This window comes from Bubalus kerabau, chromosome 2, assembly GCF_029407905.1.
Source record: "Bubalus kerabau isolate K-KA32 ecotype Philippines breed swamp buffalo chromosome 2, PCC_UOA_SB_1v2, whole genome shotgun sequence".
In the NCBI taxonomy this organism is placed as follows: domain Eukaryota; kingdom Metazoa; phylum Chordata; class Mammalia; order Artiodactyla; family Bovidae; genus Bubalus; species Bubalus kerabau.
This window is the reverse complement of record NC_073625.1, coordinates 15,345,255-15,363,669: the sequence shown is the minus strand read 5'-3', so window position 1 is coordinate 15,363,669 and position 18,415 is coordinate 15,345,255. Positions and strand designations below refer to the sequence as shown.

Below are 18,415 nucleotides of genomic sequence, written 5' to 3'. Positions count from 1 at the left end.
AGCAAAACTTTTGTGGAAATTTTAAGGATTTTTGAAATCTAACTGATCCAGAAAAGCCCATGTCTTAGGAATAAGAGAGTTTTCAAGAACCCAAAGTGTCATTGTTGATAGCTGGAAAAACAGCGAACTGGGGGTCAAAGGGCCAGGGTTTAAGCCCAGATTCTGTTACTGTCTGAATAGGAAATCATTTGCTAATTGCTTCTATGTAAATACAGGGAACCCATGTTTCTCCTTGGACACTGCGGAACTCAAACCAGTCAATCCTAAAGGAAATCAACCTTGAATACTCATTGGAAGGACTGAAGCTGAAGCTCCAATACTTTGGCCACCTGATATGAAGAGCCAACTCATTGGAAAAGACTGATGCTGGGGAAGATTGAGGGTAGGAGAAGAAGGGGGTGACAGAGGATGAGACGGTTGGATAGCCTCACGGATTCAATGGACATGAGTTTGAGCAAACGCAGGGAGATAGACAGTGAAGGACAGGGAAGCCTGGTGGGCTGCAGTCCACAGGGACACAAAGAGTCAGACATGACTTAGGGACTGAACAACATGTTTCTACATTTATAAATGAGGATGGTGAAGTAGGTTAATTTTTTCAAGATTTATTACAAAGGCTGCTGAGAAGGTACAGAGTTACGTCTAAAGCTGCAGAACCGGAAAGGTGAGTAAGCATGGAGAGAGTATTTATCCACTGTTTCTCCACTCATCCTCTCACTTCAACCCTACTAGTTTCTCTTTCGTATTTAAAACAAACCCCTGTGTATTGGCATCCCTACAGAGATGTCTAACAGAAGTCAAGTCCAAACTCAAACGCCAGGCTTCACCTTTATCTGCTCCATCCATGGCCTCTGCACCAGCTGATGCCACTCCACAAGTCTGGAGGCTCAGCCAGGAAACCTGAGAAGTCATCCTGATCCCTCTCTTTGTCTCACAATCTACAACAGGTTTTCTGCATATCTTGTCTGTGTCTTCAAAACACATCCAGAATCATACCACTTTACATTAGCTCTTTGGAGGCTGCCACCATCGTCTCTCACCTGGACCCACAGAAATGGCAACTTTCTCTGCCTTGACCTTTGTGCTCAAACAGCCCATTCTTCCCACAGCAGCCAGATGAATATAAGTACAATGGTAGTCGAATTACACCATTCGTTTGTTCAAACTCTCCACCTTCCTTGTTTTACTCACCTGGAGGGGTTAGGAATAGAAGTTTTTCAACAATCTTAAGGGGACTTTCTTGTGGACTTCCCTGGTGACTCAGACGGTAAAACGTCTGCCTACAGTAAGGGAACCCCAGGTTCAATCCCTGGGTTGGGAAGATCTTCCGGAGAAGGAAATGGCAACCCACTCCAGTATTCTTGCCTGGAAAATCCCATGGATGGAGGAGCCTGGGAGGCTACAGTCCATGGGTTCGATAAGAGTTGGACACAACTGAGCGACTTCACTTTCACTTTTCACTTTCACGGGGACTTTGGAGAAACACTGGACAATGAATTTATAACCTCCAAGATTCTGTCCCTCCATCACTTTTATCTCTCACTAGATTTCCACATTTAACTATGATGCCATATCGCTAAAGGAGAAATGACACGAGCTTAGAACTGTGTTGAATTGCTTCCCAACATACTAAAGTGACATCTCTGTCAGTTTTGTGTTACTTTCGGGGCTCAGAATGGGAATGATAAAGAGGCAAAGATCAAAGTCAGGTAGAAAGGGGTGGAATTACATCAGCTAGAGGACGTTTGATTCTGTGGATGAGATGGAAAGCTCTACAATGTTTCTTTTCTAACCTTGGGAAGGCATCAGTTCAGTTCAGTTCAGTTGCTCAGTCGGGTCTGACTCTTTGCGATCCAATGAATCGCAGCACGCCAGGCTTCCCTGTCCATCACCAACTCCCGGAGTTCATTCAAACTCATGTCCATCAAGTCAGTGATGCCATCCAGCCATCTCATCCTCTGGTGTCCCCTTCTCCTGGTATCCACTGAAGTCCTGGAAAATGCTCTCTGTTCTTCAGGCAGTGGCAGAAAGAATTCAGTTCACTATTTTAATTTTTTATTTATTTGGCTGTGCTGGGTCTTCGTTGCAGCACACAGCATCTTTAGTTGCAGTATGCGAACTCTTTGTTGCAACATATAGAATTTAGTTCCTCGACCAGGGATGGAACCCAGGGTCCCTGCATTGGGAGCAATGGATCACCAGGGAAGTCCCTCAGTTGACTTTTTGAAAAAAGTAGTGAAGGGAAGAATATTTGAGATGAATTTCTCATTTAAAATCTCAAAAATCTCAAAATTTTAAAAAATCATTAAAATCTCATTAAAAACTTCAAAATTCATTATAGGGTGAGCACACAATACAAAAGCGTACAACCTTAAGATGATTGTACAAACTGATTTTTGAAATCAGTGAAATTCCACCAGTCTGAAAGGCATTTGGAGAGTATGTTGGAGATTTTTACTTATTTGAATTCAACTGAGGAGAAAAGGAAAAGTTTTCAAATGGTGTGTCAGGTTGGCATTTCTGGCACATTTTGCCTTATTATCAGCTCTGAGTAGGCGGGATGTGTGGAAGCAGAAAAGTCAGTTTGCACCCTGAGGTCTTACTGATTTTACCCTCCTAACACTCTCTCTCCGTGCCCCTTTGTCTCTGTCTGGAAATGAAAATGGCACATCGAGCTCTACAGAATTACTGGCCATAAATTGGATGATGCAGTTGGCAGACGTCTAAGGTGACCCCTGGTGATCTCAGCTTCCTGGTAGTGAGTGGGGGCGGGACCACGTAACTTCCTTCTAACAAATATGGTACGACAAAAGTGGCAAAATGACTCCTGAGATTAGGTTATGAAACACGGTTACTTCCATTTGCTTACAATCTCTCTGGCTCTTCTCTTTCTCGGATGAAGAAAGCCGTGGTGTTGTGAGCGCCCCTACAGAGAGGTCCCCGTGGGAGGGGCTCAGAGTGGTCTCCAGGCAACAGCCAATGAAAACAGAGGCTGCAGTCTAGATGCAACACCCGGGTGAATTAGCATGGAAGAGGACCCTCCCCAGTGGATCTTTGCAATGACCGCTGAACCAGATGTCATCTTTTTTTTCTTTTCTTAATGTTTTTTATTGTAGTAAAAGTCACATAATATAAAACATACTATTTTAACCATATTTAACTGTGCAGCTCAGTGGCACTAAATACATTCACATTGCTGTGCAACTCTCACCATTATCCATCTCTCAAATTTTTCACTTTCCTGAACTGAAACTCTGATCCCTTTAAACACTAATTCCACCCCGCCCCCTCCCCAGGCATCTACCAATGCACCTTCTGACTCTATGAATTTGACTATTCCAGATACCTCGAACAAGTGGAGACTGCCATACAGAGTGAAGTAAGTCAGAAAGAGAAAAACAAACATTGTATAATAACACATATATGTAGAATCTAGAAAAACAACACAGATGAACCTATTTGCAAAGCAGAAATAGAGACAAAGATGAAGAAAACAAATACATGAACCAACTTCATCCTGATCACAGCCTGTAAAGTCCCTGAACACAGGACCCATCTAAGCCATGTGGGAGTCCTGACCCATAGAAACTATAAGAAAATAAATGTTGTTCTTTTAAGCCACTGAGTTTTGCTACTTGTATGGACCTTGCCTGAGGTGATTAATAAGCTTCTTCCAATTAGTTTGTAAATCTCATTTTTTGTAATTGAAGTAGGCACAGCACCGCACTTAGGTGTGAAAGATGCCTTTTCCAGCCTTCTGCAATGCAAAGGAAAGAGTGTGGAAGAAGCATTCCTTTTTTTTCCACCTCCACCACAGGGCATGGTAGGGGATATAGATATGGTTTTTATTTCAGGTTACTGGCAAAAATCCCCTAATCCTAAAACCTCTGGAATCTCCTGAGTCATTAGAGGGATAGAAGCATCTTTTGTTATTCATAAGCAGCACCTTTCAAAGATACCAGGGTTTACGCTAATGAGACTGACTCTTCCCAGGGGTCCCCAAGACAGTTTCTGGATGGAGCTGGTTACCAGTAAAAACAAACCTTGTTTAGAAAAACTTTCTGCCCCACCTCCTAATTTCTGAGAAGGAAAGAAGGGCTGAAGACTGAGTTCAATCACCAATGGCCAATAATCTAATCAATCACACCTACATAATGCTGTTGTTCAATTGCTAAGTCAGTCTGACTTTCTGCAACCCCAGGGAACTGCAGCACACCAGGCTCCTCTGTCCTCCAGTATCTCCTGGCATTTGCTCAAATTTGTGTCCACTGAGTTGGTGATGCTAACCAGCCGTCTCTTCCTCTGCATGAGACACCTCCATAAAAAGCCCTTAAGTGACCAAGTTCAGAAAGCCTTCAGGCTGGTGAGCACACTGAGGTTCAGGGAGGATGGCTCATCCATCAAGGACAGGGCAGCCCTCCTCCACCCCCACAGCCCCATCTTGGCCTATGCATTTCTTTCATGTGACTACATTTGAGTTGTATTACATCCTTCATAATAAACATGTAATAATAATTAAAGTTCTTTCCTGAGTTCTATGACTCCTTCTAGCAAAGTCTTGAGCCTGAGGGGTAGTCATGGGGAGCCTCACATTGCAGTCAGTGGAGCAGAGATATGCAGTTCAGTTCAGTTCAGTCGCTCAGTCATGTCCGACTCTTTGCGACCCCATGAACCGCAGCACGCCAGGGCTCCCTGTCCATCACCAACTCCCAGAGTCCACCCAAATGTTCATTGGGTCGGCGATGCCATCCAACCATCTCATCCTCTGCCATCTCCTTCTTCTTCTGCCCTCAATCTTTCCTAGCATCAGGGTCTTTTCAAATGAGTCAGCACTTCGCATCAGGTGGCCAAAGTATTGGCCTTATCTTCAACAGTCCTTCCAATGAACACCCAGGACTGATCTCCTTTAGGATGGACTGGTTGGATCTCCTTGCAGTCCAAGGGACTCTCAAGAGTCTTCTCCAACACCACAGTTCAAAAGCATCAATTCTTCGGCACTCAGCTTTCTTTATGGTCCAACTCTCACATCCATACATGACTACTGGAAAAACCATAGCCTTGACTAGACAGACCTTTGCTGACAAGTAATGTCTCTGCTTTTTAATATGCTGTCTAGGTTGGTCATAACTTTCCTTTCAAGGAGTAAGCGTCTTTTAATTTCATGGCTGCAGTCACCATCTGCAGTGATTTTGGAGCCCTCCAAAATAAAGTCAGACACTGTTTCCATTGTTTCCCCATCTATTTCCCATGAAGTGATGGGACCAGATGCCATGATCTTCATTTTCTGAATATTGAGCTCTAAGCCAACTTTTTCACTCTCCTCTTTCACTTTCATCAAGAGGCTCTTTAGTTATTCTTCACTTTCTGCCATAAGGGTGGTGTCATCTGCATATCTGAGGTTATTGATATTTCTCCTGGCAATCTTGATTCCAGCTTGTGCTTCTTCCAGTCCAGTGTTTCTCATGATATACTCTGCATATAAGTTAGATAAACAGGGTGACAATGTACAGCCTTGATGTACTCCTTTTCCTGTTTGGAACCAGTCTGTTGTTCCCATGTCCAGTTCTAACTGTTGCTTCCTGACCTGCATATAGGTTTCTCAAGAGGCAGATCAGGTGGTTTGGTATTCCCATCTCTTTCAGAAGCAGAAGATATTAAGAAGAGGTAGCAGGAATACACAGAAGAACTGTACAAAAAAGATCTTCACGACAAAGATAATCACGATGGTGTGATCACTCACCTAGAGCCAGACATCCTGGGATGTGAAGTCAAGTGGGCCTTAGAAAGCATCATTATCAACAAAGCTAGTGGAGGTGATGGAATTCCAGTTGAACTATTTCAAATCCTAAAAGATGATGCTGTGAAAATGCTGCACTCAATATGTCAGCAAATTTGGAAAACTCAGCAGTGGCCACAGGACTGGAAAAGGTCAGTTTTCATTCCAATCCCTAAGAAAGGTAATGCCAAAGAATGCTCGGTAACCTGTGCTAAGTCACTTTAGTTGTGTTCAACTCTTTGCAAACCCACAGACTGTAGCCTATCAGGATCCTCTGTTCATGGGGTTCTCCAGGTAGGAACACTGGAGTGCGTTGCCATTTCCTTCTCCAGGGGATCTTCCCCACCCAGGGATTGAACTCACATCTCAGATGTCTCCTGCATTGACAGGTGGGTTCTTTACCACTAGCGCCACCTGGGGTAGCCTGGGCAACCCATTTGTGGTGCGTGTGTCTGAAACAGGGCTGTCTGGTGCGATGGAGGGTCTGATCTAACTCTGACAGTATCAGAATTGAACTGAACTGCTAGACACCCAGAGGATGCCAGAGAACTGGAGAATCAGTAGTTGATGTGTGAAATAAACAGCATGTATGTGTCATCCAGGAGGACACCAACCTCAAAACTGCCCACTGTATGGAACTGGGCTAACCACAAAATTGTCTTAATCTGTTTCCTCATTTAGGCACAGTGCTTCCTTTGGAAGGCTATTGAACATCTCAGAACAAATATATAGCATCGTCAAATAAACCTTGACTTTAATAGGTGATCAATAAACTGTAGCTGTAATTATTTTTGTTTTTATCCTTTTCCCTATTCTCATTTTCAAGTGTGTTTTCCGGTTTCTTTTATTTACTGAGGGATTCTGTGTTATTACCAAGAAGCTAAGTAAATCATGAGAAAATATTTCTAAAATCCCTTTACACGATTTTTCTTTATTTGGGTGAATGATTTAGTGAACAATAATTAAATGTCAGGAAATGAGTCATAGATGAGCTACCAGTGTTTGGTAGTGTTTTGTAAATAAGGGAAATGAGTCCAGGGAGAGGTAGAATCTATTGATGTTTCCATAAAATGTCCATAGGGTCTCTGGAAGGTAACTACATCATTCGCTAAAAATTCATGAGCATAAACAGTGGCTGCAGAAGACTTTTCCAAATATTTAGTATACAGAGGAATAGCAACATCTGCTTAGCAACATCTGCTTCATTTTCTATCCTAATTCTTAGGTTTATTTTCTGATAATTAGCATTGTTTAATATTATTTTGCTTATCTTTTTATGTCTTTGTTTGATGTCTATTTCCTAACTATCAGCATGTCAGTTTTACAAGAGCTGCTTAGATGCTCATTCATGTCTGACTCTTTGCGGGCCCATGGACTGTAACTTGCCAGGCTCCTCTGTCCATGGAATTCTCCAGGCAAGAATACTGGAGTGGACTGCCATTTCCTCCTCCAGGGGATATTCCTGACCCAGGGGTCAAACCTGCATCTCTTTTGTCTCCTGCATTGGCAGGTGGATTCTTTATCACTAGTGCCACCTGGAAAGCCCTTTTACAAGAGTAGGAATGTCATTTTTTTTATGTCCATCACCCTCTGATTAGCATCCAGCACAATGTCCAGGTGACATTTCTAAATTCAGTGGTCTAGAGTAGAGTGAGACTGAGAAATATAGCCGGCCTGGTCACTCTAAATCCAAGCTCATGCTTTGCTCACTGCTCCAAGGCCACTTAGTGACAGCTTATCAGAAAGAGAACCAGAAACAACTCTGCTACCCAAACCCAAGACATCCCAAGAGTTCCGTCTGCAGCAACTTCCACATCTGCCACCAGATAATTCCTTAAATGTCCCATTACTATCCATGGAAAGTGGGCACTACATATTTTCTATTTTTTAAAAAATGAGTATTGGTGTTATTTTCGCATTTACACCTTCCTTGCCAACTACTGGGGCTTCCCTGATGGCTCAGATGGTAAAGAATCTGCCCATAATGTGGGAGATGCAGGTTTGATACCTGGGTCAGGAAGATCTCCTGGAGGAGGGCATAGTAACCCACTCCAGTATTCTTGCCAGGAAAATTCCATGGACAGTGGAGCCTGAGCAACTAAACACTTTTGCCAACTATATTAAATTTAACACAATTATAGTACGTTTTTACTCTTTCTCTAGATCTGGTTGAGACAGAAGGGTTTTCTCTAATTAGCGTATATATTAGAGTTTATGTTTCTTTCTGGAACTGTCTGGAGACTCACTGGTGCTTGTAGGTACAATATGTTAGTTCTTATCATGATAAAACCTCAATAAACACTGACTCAATGTAACATTATAATTTGGGGGAGTTAATGGAGGAATCTGAAATAGTTCAGATCATGAAAGATCCCATTATTAGAGGCTGCTGGGGTGGTTTCAGTAATGCATAGTGCTTCGTTCAGTTTTACCCTAGCTGTCCTCCCACACTATTTTACAGGCAAAAGCAATTAAAGTCACTGTTTTGGAACTTAGTTCATCTTCTTCGCCATTCCTCCTTCCAATCTTCTCTCTCATCCAATCTGTCATCGGCACACTCAGTGTTCTCTGGCCTTGAGCTGGCCTCAGCAGAGCTGTAGAAAGAGAAAAGCAATTTCCAGGAAAAAGGAAGCCCCATCACGAAGTGTGAAGGGCTTTGCATGAGGACTCAAGGGCCTAGAGGCCGCCTGTGCTTGCTGGTGCTTGAAGGTGTGTGTAGCACCAACTTAACCGGAAGCACAAATGTGCACACTCCTGAGGGCCAAGCTCAGAGAGACAGAGAAAGAGAAAGGTGGCCGGGGTTAAAGGAGGGAGCCTGATGAGACGCTGAAAGTTTGGGATGGACATGTACATGCTGCTATATTTAAAATGGATAACCAACAAGGACCTACTGTAAAGCACAAGGAACTCTGTGCAAGGTTAGGCGGCAGTCTGGATGGGAGAGGAATGTAGGGGAGAATGGATACATGTATATGTATGGCTAAGTCCCTTCGCTTTTCACCTGAAACTATCACAACTTTGTTAATTAGCTATACAATACAAAATAAAATACAAATAAAAGTCTTTTTAAAATAAAACCGCAATACAAAATAAAAGCCTTTTTGAAACACGACTACTTCCAGCTCTCAATAAATGCTGACAGCCTGGGCAAAGGCAAATGTAAAGGAGAGACTTGTGAGGCTGTATCATGGCTTTTTCTCATGTGTACGCGGTAGTCCGTTGCACACACAGAGAGAAATAGGCTTCTACAGCAAGAACCTCCTAATGCTGGAGTGATTATTGGAGGGGAGAACTTTGTCTAGTTTATTTGAGCCCCAGAACCTTAACTCTAATAGGTAAGTTCTAATAAACCATGCTAACTAGCTATACATTCAATATCTAGAGGGAATAAACTTGTTTAAAATGTATTCTCAAACTATATTAAACATACAAATCCTAAATGTGCAGCGATTAATTCACATATGTGCTGCTGCTGCTGCTGCTGCTAAGTCGCTTCAGTTGTGTCCGACTCTGTGCCACCCCATAGATGGCAGCCCACCAGGCTCCCCCGTCCCTGGGATTCTCCAGGCAAGAATACTGGAGTGGGTGGCCATTTCCTTCTCCAATGCATGAAAGTGAAAAGTGAAAGTGAAGTTGCTCAGTCAAGTCGGACTCTTAGCGACCCCATGGACTGCAACCTATCAGGCTCCTCTGTCCAAGGGATTTTCCAGGCAAGAGTACTGGAGTGGGGTGCCATTGCCTTCTCCGCACATATGTACACACCTATGTAACTACCACCCTCATAAAAATATACATTTTCATCATGCCCAATAGGAGGACCTCTAGGTCCTCCTCCAGAAGGGGCTCTGTACTATATGATTTTATGAAGTTGAGAAATTGTTTCAAGAAACGAATAATCCCACATTCTGCAATGGTGATATAGAAAGAAATAATATAAAGTGAGCGTAACCCTGTATTTCTGGTCAATTTCCAGATGCTTTTTGTTTAACCAGGAAACTAATAACTGTTCAATCGGGGTTCTTACAGGAACAGCTCTGACAGTCTGAATTTCTACTGGGAGCTCTGTCTTTTTGCCTCTTCTCTTTAGGGCCTTGCACCAGGGAGTCAATTTCTTACATCAAGGCCTCTGCCAATGAGACTTATGCATTTGGTCGAGATGAATTTCTTAAGATGCAACTCTTTTTTCACTTAATTTGCATGGAAAGAGTTACTTTCTTCTAACATAACCACCAAAGTACTGGGAGCGGCCATGGGGTGTTGTAACTGTCTAATCCATAAACAGAACACTCAGTTCTCTGTGTTCCCTATGACTGTCACATTTTTTTGTAGGATCTACACTCTCAGTGCTTCTAATATGATGAGTGGCACTTGATCATTTTGTTTTTATAGGAGTACAGTAGCTTTAAGATGTTGTGTTAGTTTCTGCTGTACAGCAAAGCGAATCAGCCACACATATACATGTATCCCCTCTTCCTTGACCTTCCCGTTTAGGTCACCACAGAGCACTGAGCAGAGTTCCCTGTGCAGTACAGTTGGTTCTCATTAGTGATGAGAGGCACTTCAATCTCTTTTTACAGATAGCATCACCTTCTGCTTGCATTCTCCATTTTCATAGTGCTGAAAGCCCCGCTGCGTGCACCCTCCCCACAGCAGCGGCTTCCACTGTGACTGTGATCAGGGGGTTATTGGATGGTATTACCTTGTGCACTCAAGGGGAGAAGGAAGGACGGAAAGAAGAAATAGAGAAAAAGTAACAGAAATGATCAGGGAAGACAGACTGGCCATGGCCATAAGCAAGAGGGAGGAGTCAGAAATGACCCCAAAGTTTCTGATGGGGAGACTGGGAAGAAAATGCTTATTTCCTAAGAGTGGAAATACACAGGTGTACAGAGAGGGCCAGACTTAGGGAAAAAATCATTTCAAATTTGTCTTATCAAACCTGAGTTTCCAGATGGAGATGTCAAATATCCAGAGTCTGGGATAGCAGGTTAAAGGTAAAAGCTGGTGTTTGTCTCTTTTAGTATTTACATTTTAGATAGAAAGACGTAGGAGTCAGTGATATAGCCAAGGATGATAATATGGAATAAGAAAAAATGGATACAGAGTACCAACTGTAGAAAAAATGACATTTGAGAGGTGAAAAAAAGATGACCATTCACCTCAGAGTATTCGATGGGAAGGTGTTTGGGGTGTGTGTGTGACAGCATTGTTAGTCATTACAAGATGATACGATAGACCTTATATCCACTTAATGCTGAGTCAAAAGTCTGTCATCTCAGTTACACTTGGGCTGCACGCTGTCTGCTCTCCCACCTGGGGACTGGCGCAAGTTGTATCCGAAAGCAGAGCTGCAGACTTCCCAAGTGTCCAGTGGTTAAGCCTCTGCCTTCCAAAGCTAGTGTACCTGAACCTGGTCATCGTCTGCTCCACAGTACTTGTCTCTGGTCTTTGAGAGGTGATATTTCTCCTAAGTGTGGCTGCAGTAGATTCTGATTCCAGGATTTCTCTTTCACCCACCTTTCACTCATATTTTTCATCTTCCATTAGAAAAAAAAAATTCTGCCTCCAGTTTAGCTATGTTAAACTCTGGGCAGATTTTTAGTAGATAACAGAGAATTCTTCTATCGGATTCTATTTTTCTAAGAGTCAGAATCTCTTAATTGCCATGTGAAGATTAATACGACAGTCACCTTTGTCTACAGGTTACCTGTTAATGACAATATCAAAACTGAAACTAAAAACAGATGCTCTTCATCATCATTTCAGCCCTCCTAATTATCCCAGATATAAACTAGGTAACTGAACGGAGTGTCTTTGAGATTCTCAACTGGTGACCTTATACTGAGGATAAAACCCCCGGAGGACTGCAGCCACATTGATCTCTCTGCGGTTTGACTCACTTTGTATTTATTGGCAGCCTGCACATCTGCTAGGTATTATATGTTGTTCTCCGCTTTAATTGTTCTGTAAAGCTATTGTTTGTCATTGTCTTCTGTAATAACTCATTAATTGTTCTGTGTGTGTGTGTACCTTCTTTCACAACAGTTAGCTTAAATTCTTCTTTGGAGGGGAGGAAACATGTTTTATACTTCTCTTGAATTCCACAGTTTGAGGCACAATGCTGATAAAGGAAAGTACTCAGTAAAGCATTTTGATTTATCAATTAATGCTTCAATTCTTTACTACCCGTATTAAATGAGCATGGGAGGTCAAACTGAAATACCGACGATGCCTTTGCCTGCCTCATATGGTATCCCGAGGATCAGGTATTAGAAGGAAAATTACTCCAATGATACACTACTACTATGGACGTGCATTAGATTATTACAGCAAATTCAGTTGAAATTGTTCTTTATTTTATAGGCTATACTTTCTTGCCTCCCTCTTTGAAATATCATCAAAGCAAAGAAAACAAATTTCGAATATGCACTGAATGGTTTGCATCTAAGTGGATGACTTTGGAGGTTTTTTTTTCCCCAGATCTGAGCTAAATCCAGTAGTGAAGACAACCCTGCAGGCTCGTTAGGAAATTGTTATGCAACTTAAAAGACAGAAAGAAGAAAGAGCTTTTTTGCATAAAATATTCTACTGTAGCAGGGAACTAGTTGTGATTTTGTTTTGAAGGTTTAAACTCTTTCCCTTGATTACCATGAATAAAGATAGTCCTCTAAGGTCAAAACAAAAATTTTGATCTGTGGATCCCAATCCCTGTGCCAAGGTGCCCCATAGACACTCCAGTGGGATATTTAAATTTTTCAAGGTAAACATGATAACAGTTGACTTTTATTGGATCCTGTGTTAACTACTAGTTCAGAGCTTCAACACTAAATCATGCTGTCCTCCTTTCAATGGCATGATTCATATATCTTTTGTCTCGGTGGTTGTGATAAAGAAGCAAACAGGGTGTGAAAATTGACACGGAACAGGAAATGATAATTGCAATGTACAATCTGATTCCAAAGTTTGGGAAGTCATGCAGTGCCCCAGAGGTACACACATCCTGTTCTTCAGTACTGGAGTTAAGAATTAAATAAACATATATCTTATCATTCATGTGTGTGTGTTTTTTTTCCTTCGGACAACTAATAGGTGGTTAAGACATAAATACTAAGTTTTTTGGGCCTATCTTCTTAATGAACAACTTGTGAGGTGTTTCTTTTCATCTGAGAGTGCTGTGAAAAAATTACTGAGCCATCAAGGACACTGAAAACCAAGAAAAATTGGGAGTCTTTTGCCTAATGCAATAAAATGTTTGATTTTCCTATGTAGCTAAGTACGCCACAGTTGATTCATTTCTGTGTTAAAGTTTCCTTCTTCTTTTATGGGGGTTTCAAGAAATTATTTTTTACCCAATCTAAACATAATAAAATAATTTACATGTGCTCCTCCCGGACAACTTGCAGAGACATCAGTGTTCTGATGTATTAGTGCCACCTTGGGATTAAGATAGTCACATCACCACTGTTGATCTTGACCTCCTCACCTGTGAAATAAGCCTGTATTCTATACCCTCAGATCCTTTCTAGTATTATACGGTGCTATAAACTTGAAAAATTCTTGAAATCTCATGATAGAGTCATCCAGGGTGGTAGGATGAGGAGAACCCCACCCCACTGCAATCCCACCACAGTTTAGGTGGAAGAGAATACATCTTCTGTCTAAAAGCAATGGCCCAATAAGGGCGTATCCCCCCCGCCTACCGCTTGGCAACCACAAACTCATTTTCTACATCTGTGATTCTATTTCTGTTTTATAAATAAGTTCATTTGCACCATCGTTTTAGATTCTACATATAAAAGACATCATGTGATATATATCTTTCTCTGACTTCTCTCAGTATGAAAATCTATGTGGTCCATGTTGCCGCAAATGGCATTGTGTGCTTAATTGCTCAGTTGTGTCTGACTCTTTGTGACCCCATGGACTGTAGCCTGCCACGCTCTTCTGTCCATGGGGATTCTCCAGGAAAAAATACTTCTCCAGGAGATTTTTCTGACCCAGGGATCAAACCTGGGCCTCCTGCATTGTAGGCGGATTCTTTATCATCTGAGCCACCAGGGAAGCCTGCAAATAGCATTAGGCTGTTCTTTTTTATGGCTGAGTAATACTCCATCATGTGTGTGTGTATACATATCCATATGCATGTGTGTGTGTGAGTGTATATATATATATATATATACACATACATATACACTGCATGCCAGGCTTCCCTGTCCTTCACCAACTCCCAGAGTTTACTCAAACTCATGTCCATGGAGTTGGTGATGCCATCTAACCATCTCATCCTCTGCCATACCCTTCTCCTCCTGCCTTCAACCCTTCCCAGCATCAGGGTTTTTCCAGTGAGTCAGTTCTTCACATCAGGTGGCCAGAGTATTGGAGTTTCAACTTTAGCATCAGTCCTTCCAACAAATATTCAGGGTTGACTTCCTTTAGGATTGACTGGTTTGACTTCCTTGTTGTCCAAGGGACTCTCAAGAGTCTTCTCCAACACCTCAGCTCAAAAGCATCCATTCTTTGGGGCTCAGCTTTCTTTATGGTCCAACTCTTGCATTCATACATGACTACTGGAAAAACCATAGCTTTGACTACAAGGACCTTTGTCAGCAAGGTAATGTCTCTGCTTTTCAATATGCTGTCTAGGTTGGTCATAGCTTTTCTTCCAAGGACACACACAATACATCTTCTTTATCCATTCATCCACCAGTGGACACTTACGTTTTTTCCATGTTCTGCTACTGTAAATAGTGTTACAGTGAACACTGGGGTGCATCTATTGTTTTCAATTATGGCTTGAAAAAATATTTTAAAAATCATAATATATTTGACATATTAATGACAAAGACATTGATTTCTCCCACTGTCTGGCTAAAGAGTGACATTTCACTTTAATTATTATTTTGAAGGTAATAATTTTTTCTAGATATTTTAGAAATAAATAAAACTGCATTTTAACAGTTTCATTCTGAGCACATGGGTTTGATTTCCTGTTTGCATTTTGTTTAAGGATTGTAAGGAAACTCAAATCTGTTGAATCTGTGGTTTATTGTCTATTTCCCCCTCTGGATATCTATCAGTCACTATTGAAGACCAAATTTGTGATATGTGTATGAAGGTTGCACTTATTCAGGTATGTACAAAATAAAGCACACCAGGGGGAGACCCTGGGTACCTGGGTATTGACACCTAGGTACCTACGGTTACCCAGATGCTAGGAAGTAAGCGATTCTTCTTCTCTTTTATTTTCAATTGGGTCTTCAAGTTGGAGGAAGGGTACAGAGGAAGAAAATGCCCACATTGTAGAGAACCCTACACTTAGAACTCAGTCTTGTTTTTCCAAATGTCCTGAAATTCATGTCATATCTATGAAGAAAAAGTTCAACACCATTTTCCTTTGATACTGAAATGCAGACTTCCAAGATACTTGCTTCAGGCGATAGAAATCTGTTCAATTTCATGTGCAGACAGTCAGTTGGTTCTCTAGATGTTTACGAAGATATAAGGGTCCGTGACTTTTCTAATATTGCAGTTGCTGCCTTTATGCATGAACAAACTCCTAATTACAGTTTTGAAAATACTTTTTATCATGTCAATGCTATGTAAAGCAGGGAATGCTTTCTCAGTAGATTTATTTTTTTTAAAAAAGCTCCGCCTATATGCTGCATGCATTTCTTTTCACGCCTGTGTCTGTCACCTACCTCCCCTCTTTTATGCTTTGAATAGATCTCTTGTGCCTTCTGTGTATTGTAATAATATCTGTCACTTACTCGCGTCTTTTATCCTTTTTATCTCCATCTTCTCGGTTCCTCTGTGGGCTGAACTTTAAATTATTTTTCCTCTTTTTATTTTCCTCACTCTGCTGTGTCTCTCTGATGTGTTCCTCTCGCACTGCTGTAATGTATTTATTGTTCCTTGCAAACGCTTCTTGTTGCTGTGTTCATTCATTTTCCAGTAATCTTTATTAGATCTTTCACTGTAATTTTTTCACTTCTTTTAATCCCTTTTTATGCAAATTTTTTTTTTTTTTAATTTAATGCCCTTTGTTTGCCTGTCTCTGATCATCCTTGGACAATTTTATTACAGTTTCCTCTCGATGTCTTTACTTTTTTTCCTTGATGTCTCTGAAACAGGATTCCCCTCCCCGCTCCACTTTCTTTTTAATGTTTCTATGGTTTTATCCCATCTGTTCCATCCCCTACTCAACCTTACAGTTTTAAATTCTTTATTCTCTTAGTTAATTTTTATCTTCTACTTTTCTGGTTTTTTTGTTATCGTTATTGCTGTTGATCTGTTTGTTTAGAATCCATCCCTCCAATTGGTCCCCAGGATTTCTTAGTTATTGAAAGGAGGATCAAACTGATATTGTCAACTACAAACTGGCACTTGCCATCTACCTCCTCAAGGATTAAATCAGGTGCTGCTACAGCTGCTGACCTTCAACACCCTCTGAAAGGAGTTCAAGGTGGAGATCAGGAATGAGACACTCTGTGCTCTGGGAAAAACTAGCACAACAGGTCTTCAGATAGTTAGAAATTTTCAGGAGCTGATTTTATGAGGTCAATTCTTTTATCTCCTCATATCTAGAGAAGCACTAAAATCGTTCATAGTAACTTCTGCTCCTTGTGACTAGCAGAACCTTCTGCAAAAAAACAACAATAACAAAAAAAAACCATGTGCTTGATTGCATGCACTTCCCCTTCACAAAATCACATACATACTGACCTTCCCTGGCCCCCACCCCCACCTCTTTGGAGCAGTCTCTCAGAGCTATCTGAGATGCTGTCTCCTGAGCTATAGTTCTCACTTGCCCCAAATAACACTTAACTCACAACTCTGACGTTGTGCTTTTTTTTTTTAGCTGGCAATATCCCTCAGCACCTAAAGCAACGAGCAAGACCTGAGAGATGACAACTTGAGAGACAGAGCTAGATATCAGCTATGACTTCAAAGTTCAAGTTAGGTTAAGGTGTAGGATTTTATAGGTCTCTTGCACCATATACACTCAGTGGTTTTCGATATCAGCCCAAGAAAACACAGCAGCCTGGTGGGCTTCTGGTGTCTTTTACTTTCTCTCTCTCCATTGGAAACTAAAATCCAAGTTTCTGACTCAGACATAAGGCTTGCACTTAAAGTGAAGACAATCCTGTCTTCAACCTGTGTATGAGCTAACTTGGGATGGGGGAAAAAAAAAGATACAGGAATAAACAAGTTGTTACATTCTGGTTTTCTCATCTACGCTTTTAAGGCTTAGCTGCTGCTTCTGTGTGATGTGAAATAAATATAAAGATAATTTATGCCCTCTTGTAACAGAATGCTCCATGAATAACAGCATAATTGTTCAACAGTACTTGACTCATTTGTATCCTCCAAGTAAGGTATTCACCATTTTCCTCACCACTTCTAGATGCAAAGTGTTAATGTACTTTAGGATAAAATGCCTGGAAGAGAATACCAGCTCTGGGTCCTGGAAGCCAGGAAGCTGATCCAGCTGCTGTTGCACATGAGTATTGGGTAGAAAGGACAGGAAATCTTTATTGCTGGTGGTAAGGAAGCTCCTAAGGGTTCCCACAGGGCACTTGCGACTTCAAGCAGACAAGCCTGTTATGAGTCTGAAAAGCAGGGTCTACTGGGTGTGACCTGTTATTCTCTCTCCTAAGTTTTCTCATCCATAAGATGAATTGGTTGCACTCAGTGAAATCTAAAATCCCTTTTAGCTCTTCTCCCCTGTCATAATGTTTCAGATTCCACCATTAAACATTGATTTCTTTTGGTTTTTAAGGCTTTTAGGTTTTTAAGGATTGCCATTAAAACATGTACCTTAGGGGAGGAATAACGTGTTAGAGTGTTTCTAGTCCATATACTTGAAGTGGTTTGAACGCTATCCTAAGAGGAAGGTCATTTGGGAATAAGTCACACATTCATCCACCAGAAAGAAGCAGGGCTACGAGGATCAGGCAGAGGCACAGATACGGTGCCAGAGTGCCAATGACACACACAAAGAACAACCAAATACTATTTTATTGTATATGTATTTGCCAGTTCTTACAGAGAATTTGAGAAGTAATCATTACCAAACCCATTTATCTTACAAAAAAAACACAAAATACCCAAAACTGAAGTTCAGATATGAAATGATTTATCTACAGTCACCCGTGGAAGAAGGAAAGCAAAGGCCCCAAGGCTGTCGGTCACCAGAGTCTGTGCACACATTTCCTCCGGAAAAGCATGTTGCTTTTTGCCTTGCTGCTTATTATTCACATCGTTATCTAAAGTGAGCTCTAAAAAATAGAAGAATTTCACATGGATCAGCACATTTAGCCCTAGTTAGGAGCTATCTTTCGGAGAAGGCAATGGCACCCCACTCCAGTACTTTTGCCTAGAAAATCCCATGGACGGAGGAGCCTGGTAGGCCGCAGTCCATGGGGTCACTAGAGTTGGACACGACTGAGCAACTTCACTTTCAGTTTTCACTTTCATGCATTGGAGAAGGAAATGGCAACCCACTCCAGTGTTCTTGCCTGGAGAATCCCAGGGACGGGGGAGCCTGGTGGGCTTCCGTCTATGGGGTTGCACAGAGTTGGACACGACTGAAGCGACTTAACAGCAGCAGCAGGAGCTGTCTTTATTTCCCCCAGTTTT

General features: G+C 41.5%; 1 long non-coding RNA gene across 1 annotated transcript in view; it reads right to left on the bottom strand.

Annotated features, from left to right (window-relative positions):
- Positions 1–18,415, bottom strand: part of LOC129643041 (uncharacterized) — a 55,350-nt gene that overhangs the window by 9,622 nt on the left and 27,313 nt on the right. The window lies entirely within an intron of this gene.